This window comes from Protopterus annectens, chromosome 1.part2 (assembly GCF_019279795.1).
Source record: "Protopterus annectens isolate FY-2018-M chromosome 1.part2, PAN1.0, whole genome shotgun sequence".
NCBI classification, from domain to species: Eukaryota; Metazoa; Chordata; order Ceratodontiformes; family Protopteridae; genus Protopterus; species Protopterus annectens.
This window is the reverse complement of record NC_056727.1, coordinates 1,001,587,907-1,001,601,925: the sequence shown is the minus strand read 5'-3', so window position 1 is coordinate 1,001,601,925 and position 14,019 is coordinate 1,001,587,907. Positions and strand designations below refer to the sequence as shown.

The 14,019-nt window shown below is 42.4% G+C and overlaps 1 protein-coding gene across 2 annotated transcripts in view; it reads right to left on the bottom strand.

Moving 5' to 3' along the window:
- Nucleotides 1-14,019, bottom strand: part of SMAP2 (small ArfGAP2) — a 976,618-nt gene that overhangs the window by 501,102 nt on the left and 461,497 nt on the right. The gene's annotated exons all lie outside the window — the stretch shown is intronic.

The window sequence follows — 14,019 nt, the reverse complement described above, 5'->3', positions numbered from 1 at the left end:
AATACTCCAAAATTCAGCAGCAATGCAAACTCAATAAAGCATTTTAAAAAATACACATTTTTAAAACCATAGCTCTGTAGCACATACTGTGATAACTCACTTCAATAAATGATACTATGGTACGAGTCAAAAAAGTTAGATATCTTGTCTAGAGAATCCTTCATGCTCTCCATAAATGCAGCTAAATGCAGCAATATGCTTGCTTACTTTATAATGTGAACATTGGCGTTTTTTTTAATTAATCAAGAGTATCAATTAATTTATGAGACAGACCTGAGTGCCAAGGGATATGCTACCAGCAATACAGGGTTTGAGTAACAGCCTTCACGCTGGAGAGCTCAGTCACTTAATGAACTTCCTCCAGGTTAAAGGAGAACAGACAACTACTTGTAATGGGACCCACTGCTTAAGACAAAAGGTGGGGCTATCCACAGACCTTATGAAAGCCTTGGTAGTGGGTTGAAGCATATGCTGAAATGTATACAGCAGGCCTATTTTCATGACACTAAATGATCTACTGCCTCTGAGAATGGCAGGTGGGGGAAGAAGGGAAAAGACTAAAGGTAGAGTACTGTGAAAAAGACCCGCTGTTTTACAGCATTGTTCTCACGTGCCTCCAATTATTGCCTCTGACAGAAAAAATGGTCAAATTACGTTGAAAAACTTTCAAAGATACTGCTAATCTTAACAATCCAACATTACGTACAAAGCTCGTACAAAGCTATTCAGACAATAATAAATTATTTTAAATACTTCATAACAAAGTAAAACTTAGTAAATAACACTACCAGAAGCAATCCAAACACCCTTACCTTAACTAACTAACCACCACTTCAAAACAACTTCAGAACCTATCCCTTCTAACTTTTCCCTAAATTTTCACTTCTGGTCTGTATCTGCTAAAACTGTCTTAAATGCTTAGGAAAAGGTAAGTACTACAGGAATACGGCCAAAACAATTTTGCAGGCCACCCCATGTTCCTTTACATGACTGCTCCTGTAATTCCAAAACTAGGACTCACGTTTTTAATCAATCACTTACACAAGACATTCTACCACCTCAGTTTAAACACGTCACAATACCTTTGCCAGAGGTCTCCGCCTCTAAAAGGCCCAAAGATGTTTTTAGCTAATCTCAAACCTGTGTCCAATAAATAAACAATTCTCCGTCACTAGAATATAAAGCATAATTATAAATATGTTTTTTGTCTGACTCCTAATATGGTTTATGCTTTGACCACAACATACTAGCATCAATCTACTCTTCAACAGATTTATACAGCTAAGGAAAACGTAAATTACCTAGATAATTGTTCAGTAACCTGCAGAGAGCTTTACAAGCAGCAGATCAAGTTTCAGTGATTCAAACACTTTGCTCATTAAGACTTGGCAATAACTCACTTTATTAGATACAGAAGTACCTCTCTAGCCACACATTCAACATCCTGTATAAAACGGTTTATGATCATCACTGCATCACCAAAGGGGTTCCTCAAGGATCAGTGTCCCATTCTTCTCTTCTCTTTGTATACTACTGGTTTAACTGCTTTCTGTCCCCTTCTGTAACTCTTTATGTAAGTCTTAGATTAGGGCCTACACTTACCCCAGCAGAAGCACAGCGACAGTGCTATAAACGGCCTATATATAATATAGTGTTTTAGACTAGCAAGGAACATAACTCATTAACAGCAACACTGCTAATTTTACTCTGATGTTAATAATATCTACAGCACTAGCTGTGTGGGGCTGCCTTGTCTCATTCAAACAAAGTTCTTGAAATGCAGACCATACGGAGTGCTTTTTTCAGCTGTAATTTAATAACTGTACTAAATATGCAGTATTCAATGCTATGAGATGATGGCTTCAGCACTGTAAATAGGTGCTTTGTCTGTTCAGCTAAAAAGCATTTCTCATATTTAATTTTATTTCAGACTCTAAGCTGTAGGAACTGCACTCCAACCTGATGGCAGTCAATAATGCCATACTCAATTAACTAAATACCTGTAGGTATTAATGAGCAAACCCATATGATTCCACATCTAATACCTGGCCTTGTGGATGGACTACACTCCTCACTCTCATGTTGTTTAACAAAGTCCCCTCACAACTCAAAGTTTGCATCACTATCCATAATCACTTTGCACCAAAATTTAAAAAGGTCCTAACAATCAAAGTTCCATCTCAGTTTGAATTCATCAAGGGCAGGCCACATTTACTCAACCTGGTAGATCTCTCTTCATCTTCCTTCCATTTTCCTTCCTCCATAGAATCCCAGAAAGAATGTTCTTTATACCCTGAATTTATACAGACCGCTCAGATATTACACAGACAAGACAAAACATGTCAGGAAATCTGAGCAGCTTTTTATCCTTTCATACTAGGAAATCTGGTTTGGCAGTGTCTAAGTAAACCACATCTGCCTGGATTCCTAAGGTCATTGCTTTTTGCTATTCTTGTCATGGCAAGCAACTTCCTTCTGTCCGTGCACATTTTACTAAGGCAGAAGCCTCTTCTGATGCTTTTTTCAAGGACATGGATACTAGATGCATTTTGGAAGCTGCTACTTGGTCTTCTGTTCACACTTTCAAACATTACAAGTTGGATGTTATTTCTAGAGCCAGGGAGGGTTTTGCCAGGGCCAACCTTCATGTCTTTTGGAGGGCTTTTCTGGGGCTTCTGTCGCTCATCTGGTCAGGATAAAACAGACTAACATTTATGGGTTCAGTTCAAGCAGCTTTATAATACACAAACACCTCAGAAATGAGGCTTTGTAACTTAAATAAACATAAACAGACTGACTACCATACTCATACATGTTAACACTCTGGCTGTTCTCAAAATGGCACTGCTGCCTGCATGCGTTCAGTATTTATATGCACGTGCTACATCTGGAAATGCCTCTTAAAGGTACATACACACGCTCTGATCTACATCCACCCTATTTGAGAAATAGTCCATATATGAAATGACAGTATTCAATGACATGCAAGTTACAGAAATGATCTTTTGACATGCAGTTACAAAAAACTAATTATATGACATGAATCATACAAAATCAGACACATACAAAACAATTATGTCCAGGTTGCTGTGTATTTTACACTAGGTCAAGAAAAACAACCTGACTGTTCAACATAAAAGTCAGAATTGGACCTAGCAACAGCGACAGTCTTCAAGGAATGTTCAACTTTAGGGACAACTGGGACATAATCAGGAATGGGAATGTTTACTGTGACATGTTCTTCGATATGAACATTATCAGGGTTGCTCTGAGATCGAGAGTTTGCATCACAGGTACGATGCTGTGATATCGTTTCTGATACAGGAAGAAGACATCTGTGGTTTCTCCTGTACTCTATACCCTCATATTCCACTAAGTAGGATCTCAGCTCAGTACATACACCTCTCACTTGACCAATTTGATCAAAACCTTTTGTCATTTATATCCTCAATGTCTCTCCTCCTTCGGGATGAAGAAATCTTCTTGTTTTATCATAGATGGACTTCTGAGAAGAATGCTTCTTAAAAAGTTGAGCTTTGATTGCTCTGTTGTTTTTAGCATTAGGCCCCAACAAAGTAGAACTGATAGGCAAGGTTGTTCTGGTTTGTCTAGATAGTCGTCTTTGAGCAAGCGAACCTAGTTGATAGTCACGGGGTATATTTCTGAGATTGAGTAAATGTGAGAAGATATTGGTATTGTTACGCTTTGACCTCTCCAGTAATTGCTTTGCATTTTGTACTGCACATTCAGTAAGGCAGTTTGACTGTGGATATTCAGGACTGCTACTAAAAAGAAGTTATGTCCTTACCATAACGTTCCATGTGGAGTGTTCATCTCGCCTTGGTTATTACACATGGGTTCGGAGCCGATCCTTGGCTCCGTGCCGGCCGACTGCAAGCTCTGCATCGAGAAGAAGCTCGAGGACATCTAATACCCACAATCCCCCTCTGCCTTTACCTCAGATCTAGTTTGCAAGCAAACCAGACATAAGCATGCACACATGCCAACTATATACATAAAAGTACATATATACAAACATACCAAGGGTATGATAGTAACACTAATACTGCAACAGCAGAAGGAGAATACTCCAGACCAGGCACCAAATCGAACGTTCTTCCTAAGGGTGGGAAGGGTGGGAGTGTAATAACCAAGGCGAGATGAACACTCCACATGGAACGTTATGGTAAGGACATAACTTCTTTATGTGAGAGTGTTCAATCTCGCCTTTGTTCTACACATGGGTAGCGTCCTAGCTCCATGATCCTGAGGAACTCAAGGGAGAACGTTCTTGAGCACAGTGGAACCAAAGGTTGCCCTATCCCTAGAAACCCTGTCCACTTTGTAATGAGAGATAAATGTATGTGGTTTAGCCCAAGTAGCAGCCGCACAAATAGTGTCTAGTGGTAGCGAGCTGCGTGAGCCAAAGATGTAGAAACTGATCTGGTGGAATGTCCTTTGGGTTTTGCTGATAATGTTTGGTCAGAGGCTTCATAAACATATGTGATACAGTCAGTTAGCCATTTAGAAAGAGTTCGTTTCATAACTGCAAGACCCTTTCTGCTGTCAGCAAAAGCTACAAATAGTTGATCAGATTTCCTGTGATCTTTTGTTTTATCCAAATAAAATCTGAGTTGTCTATGGACGTCCAGTTTGTGCAACATATACTCCAATTTATTAGAGTGGTTCTTAAAGAAGGTGGGTAATTCAATGGACTGATTAATATTACTAGAAGAACAAACTTTGGGGAGAAAGGATGGATTAGTGCGTAGGGATACTCTGTCAGAATGAAATATTAAATAAGGATGTTTGACAGAAAGGGCCTGAAGCTCAGACACTCATCTAGCAGATGTAATGGCCACTAGAAATAAAGTTTTCCATGACAAAAATTTCAAAGTGCAACTTGAAGCTGGTTCAAAGGGTGGCAACATCAATTTAGAGAGCAACAGGTTTAAATTCCACGGTGATGTCGGACTTCTGACTGGTGGTCTGATATGAAAAGAACCTTTTAAAAAGGCTTTACAAAGTCTGTGAGCCATAATAGGCGCACCACATTCCTCTACATGATAGTTAGAAATGGCAGCTAACTGTACTCTTAAAGTAGCCGGGGAAGCTCCTTCATGAAATAGTTCAGTTAAGAACTCTAAAACCTTGTTTAACGGAGCTCTAACAGGGTCCAAATGATGTGACTCCACCCAAAAGACAAAACGTTTCCACTTACTGGTGTAAGTCTTTGTAGTGGAAACTTTATGAGAAGCTACTAAAATATCTTGAACCGCCGATGTAAGGGGAACCGACCTGGCTAAAAAGGGAAGCGGAGCAGCCAAGCTGCTAGATGGAGAGATTCTAGAGATGGGTGAGGAACTCCTGACGAGTGAGTCAGTAGATCTGGCTCTGGGTCCAGCATCCAAGGTCCCCGAATGCGGTGATGCAATAGAAAGGGGAACCAAATTTGACGAGGCCAGAACGGGGCAATGAGAATAATAGTCCTCTGAAGGTTGTTTGCTTTCTGTAGAAACTTTGCAATCAGGGGAAATGGAGGAAAAGCATATAGGAGACCCGGGGGCCAATCGTGCATCAGCGCGTCCCTGGGGACTTCCCCTGGAGGGGGTAATAGGGCAAAGTAGCTCCTGCATTTGGCGTTCATTGGAGACGCAAACAGATCGCAGGTAGGCTGGCCCCATTTGCGAAAAATCCTTCTCGCAACTGATTGTTTGAGGGACCACTCGTGAGGCAATAGTATTGCCCTGCTCAGCCTGTCGGCTATGACGTTGGATGACCCCGGGATGTGCATTGCGATTAGAAAGCGACCGGTGGACTCTGCCCATTGCCAAATTCTCATGGCCTCCCTGCATAGTTGGTAAGACCTGGTTCCCCCTTGCTTGTTTATGTACCAGACTACGGACATGTTGTCTGTCTGAACTGCAATGGTCCCTGGAGGAAGAAGGGGAGCAAAGTGTTGCAACGCCAAAAACACTGCCCTCAACTCCAGAACATTGATGTGCAGATTGTACTCCAGATTGGTCCATTCGCCTTGGACTGTCTGTCCCTGAAAGATGCCCCCCCACCCTATCAGGGAAGCGTCCGTGGTTATCGTCGCTGACGGTGCGGGTAGCACAAATGGTCTTCCGCTGGATAGGTTGCATGTCTGTAACCACCACATTAGATGTGATTTGCATGTTTTCGTTATCAATATTTCGTGAGTCAGTGGAAGTTGTTGGAATGACCATTGTGCAAACAGAAGCCATTGTAGCACTCTCATGTGCAGTCTTCCCAATGGTATCGCAATGAGAGAAGCTGCCATGAGACCCAAGACTTTCAGAACAATTTTTGCCGGTGACTTCCTGGACGACAGCAGAAGGGAAATGTTGATTTGAAGTGCTACTATTCTTTCTGTAGGAAGTTTTAGGACTAAATGATGCGTATCTAATTCCGCTCCTATGAATAAGATATGCTGTGATGGCTGTAGCAAAGATTTTTCGAAATTTACTGAAATTCCAAGGTGTGTACAAAGTTGTAGGGTGTAATCCCTGGCTTGTATCAGTTGACGCCTGGTAACAAATGTCAAATCCGGTATTTTGTAAGTCCGATTGTCACTTGCTTAGAAAGCAAGACTACAAAAAATTTTAGTCAAAGGTGATCCAAGTAGGGGTGGTAGGCCCCGAAAAACTCTATACCAGTTAGTTAAACTAAGTTAAACTAATCTAAAGGTACCGAGAATTTTGCTCTACTCACACACCGTACTCTAACTTTCAATGACTAGATCTTAAAGAAGTTTATGAAAATTTAGCCAAAATAGATAAAATCTTATCTGTGAAAAGCCTCGAGCTAGCCTCCAGCGATGCGTATGCAGCAGCGGCAAACTAGATCTGAGGTAAAGGCAGAGGGGGATTGTGGGTATTAGATGTCCTCGAGCTTCTTCTCGATGCAGAGCTTGCAGTCGGCCGGCACGGAGCCGAGGATCGGCTCCGAACCCATGTGTAAGAACAAAGGCGAGATTGAACACTCTCACATCATGGATAAATTCTCCCTTTTTAGCAATTCTCTGAAACAATTGACTGGCAAACTGAGAACCGTTGTCAGATGTAACTTTATGTGTACTACCATGGAATGAAAAAAAGAAGTTATGTGCCACCATAATGTTCCATGTTTGTTGTCCATGATCTTGCCTTCATTCTTGCTGGTTGGGTCCGGAACAGAGCATCGGTTCCGACTCAGCCACATACTAAAGCTCAAGAGCTCTCACTGGCTCATGGCTACACTATATCCCATTATACCTAGCGGCTGTTCCCCAGACCTCATTTGAGAACCAACACTAGACTATACTAACTCATCCCATAAAAACAAAATGGAATAGATGCGCTGCCCCTACTCAAACAGGTGTGAAGAGAGTCAGGCACCTATACACAATTTATAGTTCCTCTCGATCCTCTCTGAAGGGGGAAAGGAGGGTGGATTGCAAGAATGAAGGTGAGATCATGAACAACAAACATGGAACGTTATGGTGAGTAGATAACTGCTTTATGTTATTTGTCCTATCTTGCCTTCATTCTTGCTGGTTGGGACAGCGTCCCAGCACCTTCATCTTGGGTGGCTCAAGGGAATAAACTCTTCAGAACAGTGGATTCAAAGGAAACTCTGTTCCGGGAGGCCACATCTACTTTGTAATGAATAATAAAGGTACGAGGGTTGAACCACGTGGCAGTTGCACAAATCGAGTCCAAAGGGAGTTTAGCTTGGAAGGCAGTAGGAGTAGCCATGGCGCTAGTTGAATGACTTGTAATTTTGCCTGGCAGCTGTTTGTTATGCAGGTTACAGACATAAGTGATGGCATCTGTGAGCCATTTTGATAAGGTGACCTTTGAAACTGCCACACCTTTCCTATTGTCTGAAAAAGACAAAAAGAGTTGGCCGGATTTTTGAAATTCTTTGGTCCTATGTATGTAAAAATGTACTTGTCTATGCACGTCCAACTGATGAAGCTTGAATCTGCCTCGTTGCCATAGTTAGGGAAAAATACAGGTAACTCAATAAACTGGCTCAAACTAGCCTCAGAACAAACTTTTGGTAGAAAGGAAGGATTCATACTGAGGGACACTCTGTCTTTATGAAAGATTAAATAAGGAGGATGACTAGACAGAGCTTGCAATTCTGATACTCTTCTGGTGGAGGCAATTGCTGCTAAAAAGATTGTCTTCCAAGATAAGAACTTTAGTCAGCACGAGGAGGCTGGTTCAAAGGGAGGTGAGGTCAAAGATAATACCAAATTCAGGTCGCACGGAGGTTCTCTTAAGGGAGGCCTTAGAAGAAATGAACCCCTGAGGAATGCTTTGCATAAACTATGGGACAAGAAGTTCGACCCCATATTTCCTACATGGTAATTTGAAATAGCAACTAGTTGCATTCTTACTGTGGCTGCTGCTGCACCTTGATCAAAAATTTCTGTTAAGAATTCAAGAATCGCAGATGCAGGAGCTGTAAAGGGATCTATGTTGTTTCTGTCTGCCCAATGAGAGAACCTCTTCCATTTATTTGCATAAAGTTTCCTAGTTGTATTTTTGTGTGATGAAACCAGAATGTGCTTTACTGCTGGGGATAAATCTGGCAGCTTAGCTAAGACTGGAAGTGGAGTAACCAAGCTGTCAGCTGTTGAGATTTTGAAGGGAGGGGTGGAGCGTTCCTGACTCTTGAGTCAGGAGGTCCGGCACCGGGTCCAGAATCCAGGGCTCCTCCAGAAGATGGGGCCATAGGAAGGGAAACCAAATTTGTCAAGGCCAATAAGGGGCAATAAGAATTAGCTTGCGACTCAACGACTTAGCTTTCTGGAGTACCTTGAGTATTAACGGAAATGGAGGAAAAGCATACAGAAGTCTCAGGGACAAATCGTGCACAAGTGGATCCCTTGATGACTCCCCCGGAGGGGGGACTAGGGCAAAGTAGCTGCTGCATTTGGTGTTGATGGACATAGCAAATAGATCGCAGCAAGGCTGGCCCTACTTGTGAAAAATTCCGTTCGCAATCTTTTGATTCAGAGACCACTCGTGAGGCATAAGGATCGCTCTGCCCAACCTGTCTGCTATTACGTTGGATTTCCCCGGGATATGCATTGCAGTCAGAAAACTTTAAGAAATTGCCCATTGCCATAGTCTTTGAGTCTCCTGGCATAGGGTGTAGGATCTGGTTCCCCCTTGCTTGATGATGTACCATACCACTGGCATACTGTCTTTTTGAATTGCAATAGTACCTGTCGGTAGAGAGCTGTGCAATGCTTGCAATGCCAGAAGCACCGTCCTCATCTCTAGGACATTTATGTGCAAGTGGTACTAGTGTTCCTGCCAAGTCCCTTGGACCGTCTGTCCCAGATAATGCCCCCCCACCATCTGGGAAGCGTCCGTGGTCACTGTGGCTACAGGATGGGGAAGGACAAATGGTCTGCCTATAGTGACCTGGTCGGAGTGAAGCCACCATTGTAGGTCCTTCCTGCAAGTGTTCGTGATGAGAATTTTGTGGGACATAGGTAACTCCTGCATAGACCACTGGGCAAAAAGAAGCCACTGTAATATTCTCATGTGTACATGTGCCAATGGAACTAATATGAATGTCGCTGCCACTGAACCTAGCACTTTGAGGACAAATTTGGCTTGTACTTTTTTTTCTTTTTGATTAGTATGGAGACTTGGTGGCATAGCGTCTGTACTCTTTTGTGAGGCAGTTTTGCCATTATATTTATTGTGTCTAAGTCTGCCCCTATAAAGGTAATATGCTGAGATGGCAACAAGGCAGATTTTTCTAAGTTTACTGTAATTCCCAGCTGAGAGCAGAGATGAAGGGTGGAGTCTCTAGTTCCGGTTAGTCGATGCTCGGTGGTGGAGGTCAAGAGCCAGTCGTCTAAGTATGGAAACACCTGGAATCCTTGATGCCTCAGGTGAGCTGTTACTACTGCCATGCACTTGATAAACACTCTGGGGCAGTAGTGAGACCAAAGGGCAGAGCTCTGAACTGGTAATGACTGGTGCCAGGCAGGAAGCGCAGATACCTTCTGGATTGCCCGCCCATCTTTATATGGTAGTACGCATCCTGAAGATCTATCGAGCACATCCAACTGTCTTCTCCAAAAAAGGGAGTATTGACTGCAGTGCTACCATCCAGAACTTCGTCTTTCTGAAAGACTTGTTTAGTCTGCTGAGATCTAGATTTGGTCTCCTGTCTTTCGGAACTACAAAGAACCTTGAGTAAATTCCGGATCCAACTTGGTCTGCGGGGACTTCTTGGATGGCTCATTTTTCTAGCACCCTTTGGATCTCTGGGGTTGCTTGATCACTTTGACTGGAATGTGAAATTTGAGTGGAATGTCTAGGATGGACTTTGAAGGGAGAGGTGAATGGGAGAAGGGAATTTTGTATCCTCTGGATATGATAGACTATACCCATTGGTCTTGAGTTAAGTCTAGCCAGGCTTTCGGGTACAGTGATAACCTCCCCCCAAACGCCTCCAGAGGTGGGCACTCGGGCCTCCTTTCATGAGTGCTGGAAGGGTCAATGTGAGAACGTATCTCTGTCACCCTGGTTCTGCAGATCCCCTCTGCCGCATGGGTGGCATCTTCCATTGTTATTTCCTCCTCTGCCCCTGGGGGAAAATCACCACGAGTGTCCAGCAAGGCTCCCTTGGATTTCCGGAACCGCATCTTTCCACTCTTCTGGCCCTTGGGATAGAGCCTCGTTGGAGTGGAAAAACGTACTCCCACAGCAGAAAGAGTCTTGCCATCCTGCTCACTCCTGGTTAGGGTCTCTTTCACTTTTGGCCTGAACAGGGACGAGCCGTCAAAAGGGGTGTCAATAAAGGATGACTTGAAGGGTTCAGCAAAAAGTACAGTTGTCTACACTTACCATAAATGTAGGTGTTCGAGTGTATTCACTGTTGCAGTCATTACATTTGGGTTATCTGCCTGCTGGTAGCCCTCAGGCCAGCCGGCCTGAATATCAAAGTCTTGGATTCCTGCGTCGGATGCTGTCTCTTCTTCCATGACCAGCACCAATAAACGAAGCTCCAACAAGTAAAAACAAAACAGCACAAAGTCCGAAACAACGATGTTGCTTCCAACAGGTTTAATTTCTCCAATGACACACGGACAATTCGAAAACTAAATATAAAATACTTTAAAACTGTTCGTAAAAACAAAACAAACAACCATAAGATAAGCGCTTTTCGCCCGGATTGTATCCGGACTTCTTCAGACACTGAAATAACATCACAACTAAGTTTAAATAACCTCCCTTCCTAAAACTAGCCCATCAGGGCTCAACAAGTCTTCTTTTAAGTTTTTAAAGACATAGTTGTCCTCCCTCGAAGTTGGTCAGTATTCTGTTGTAATTTTTGTAAATAAACCCAGTACAACCAAGACGGTTAAAGAAGAAATAAATAAATTGCCCTTATATTACTCTGGTGAGTTGTTCCTTACCCTCGTTTTGTATATAGCTGTCCGAGCGATACTCGACCATCACATCCTCAACAATGAATAAACTGTCAGTACACCAGTGTTAGCCTTACCAAATAAGAGGCTGTCATTCTTTGACTGACTACTTATCAAACGGCTCATGCACGTACCTGCCATGTGGTTTGAGTGCTGCCTTCTTAATGTATTTTGTTATAAATTAAAGCTTATATTTTAGTTGCTAGTAATGTCTATAACGAAGTGTCATTACAACTCCTGGTTAATTTCTTCTCGGTTCTTTACAAAGGACCGGTGTTTGTTCTCACCTGCTTGTGGGATCCCCACTATATTATGTTAGTTAGGTACAAGAAATAATCAATTCTTAAGTGTGTGTATTTAATTTACGTATAACTACCATACTGAAAGTGTACTGATTTTGTATATGTGTATTATGGAGTATAATCCATACTTTAAATAGTAACAGTGTTTATATAATTCTATGTTACCTTTTGCCTTTTTAACTAGCCAATCTAAATGGGTTCATAATCTTTAACAAAGATCTGCTGTTTGTTCATTCCCCTTCATATAATCAAGACTGCGATATATTAACATAGGTAAAAGTAAAAAAGGAGCATTACTAGATAGGTATAATGCCCAAGTTCTAATGGTGTTGTATTTATCATGCTTTACTTGGGACTCCGAGGTGACTTACCCCTATAGTAGCAGTTTTATATGTCTAAGCTAAGGGTTCTTGTTAAATTCACCCCTACACACCACAAAAACAGTGATGTTTTTGAACTTCTTAATTTGGTTTAAGCAAAAACTTTAGGGGTTCTTGGTTGACAAAAAAGAACGATAAATTAAGCAGTTTGTATTTCACACTAAGTACTCTTCTGTTATTGTTTGTTTGGTCCTTTTGTAACACTATTTTTACCTGAGTAAACTTCTAAGTTTAAGTATACATGCTATAGAGCATGCTTCATTCAGCCCTGGTTCATTATAAGCTTCCAATCTCAATTGCCAACTCAGTTCACTTTTCTCTAGCAGTAAAGTACAGTTTTGTACCTACCATAAATGTAGATGTTCGAGTGCTAATACAGCTGCAGTCATAACAGATGGGTTCTCCTGCCGTCAGGCAGGTCCTCGGTCGGCCGAATTCCAAAATCTAGGTCCGGCGTCGGTTGTCGTCGCTTCTTCCCTGACGTCAGTGCGACAGTGGTATAAAAGTACCAGCCAACGCCATTTTCTTCAGTTTTTCTTGCCCCAGATGTCAGGTGCCCCCAGAAGGAAGGTAAAACATAAATTTATGTAGTAAAGCAAATGCAATAAAATCAAAAAACAGTAGTTGCAAGCAAATACACCATAAAAGAATACCCCAATGAGGTTGTATGAGGAGGTGTTAGCCATAAGGCCTGTCCCAAGAGGGGAAAGAGGGAGGGAAACCTGGACTGCAGCTGTATTAGCACTCGAACATCTACATTTATGGTAGGTACAAAACTGTACTATGTTCATCGTGCATACAGCTGCAGTCATAACAGATGGGTAGAATCCCAAAGCTAATAAAGGGGTGGTAGGCACTAAGTGGAGCCAGGATGCCCTGCAAGACTGCAGTGGCAAAGCCCGCTCTAGTTTTGGAGTATAAAGGTAGGTGACAGTGCTTGGAGAAAGTATGTACAGAACTCCAAGTGGCTGCTTCCAAAATATCTTTGGTAGGAACCCCCCTGAGGAAAGCTGCAGAGGTAGCTGTGGCCCTTGTGGAGTGAGATCTGATGCCTGTAGGTAAAGATTTACCATGAAAAGAGTAACAAAAGTGTATGCAGTGGGCTATCCATTTTGAGATTGTCTGTTTGGAAATAGGCTTCCCTTGAGCACCTGTAGCATAGGACACAAAGAGTTGCTCTGATTTTCTGAAAGGCTTTGTCCTGTCCAAATAATAATGGAGCTGTCTGTGAATGTCCAAGGAATGTAGTAGACTCTCCCCTTTGTTTTGTGGATTAGAGTAAAATGTAGGTAAGTGGATAGCCTGATTCAAGGCTACCCCGGATAGGAAACTCTGTCCTGACGGAAAATGATGAAAGGCTGCACAGCCATGAGGGCTTGTAGTTCCGAAACCCTGCGTGCTGAGATGATAGCTAGAAGGAAGGCTGTTTTCCATGACAAATATTGCAGATCTGTTGAAGCAGCTGGCTCAAAAGGAGGCAGGGTTAGTTTTTCTAGAATGAAATTGAGGTCCCAAGCTGGTACTGGTTGCTTCCTTGGGGGTTTTATATTCTTAGCCCCTCTGAGGAACTGTCTTAAGAGAGAGGGTGAGAGAATAAAGGAGGAGCAGTGATGTACTCTGCAGAAATGGCTGAGGCATGGATTTTGATGGAGGAGAATTAAAGTCCACTGCTTAGCAGATTGGCTAGGTACTGTAGTATTTGAGGTAAATTCAGTATTCCAGGATTCTGACCCTTTTTCTGATTCCAGACACAAAACCGTTTCCATTTTGCAGAGTAGGCTTTTCTAGTAGAAGGCCTTCTGGCCTCCAAAATGACATCCTGCACCTCCTTGGAGAGTAGGGTCTGCGGTGAATTTAAGGAATCCTC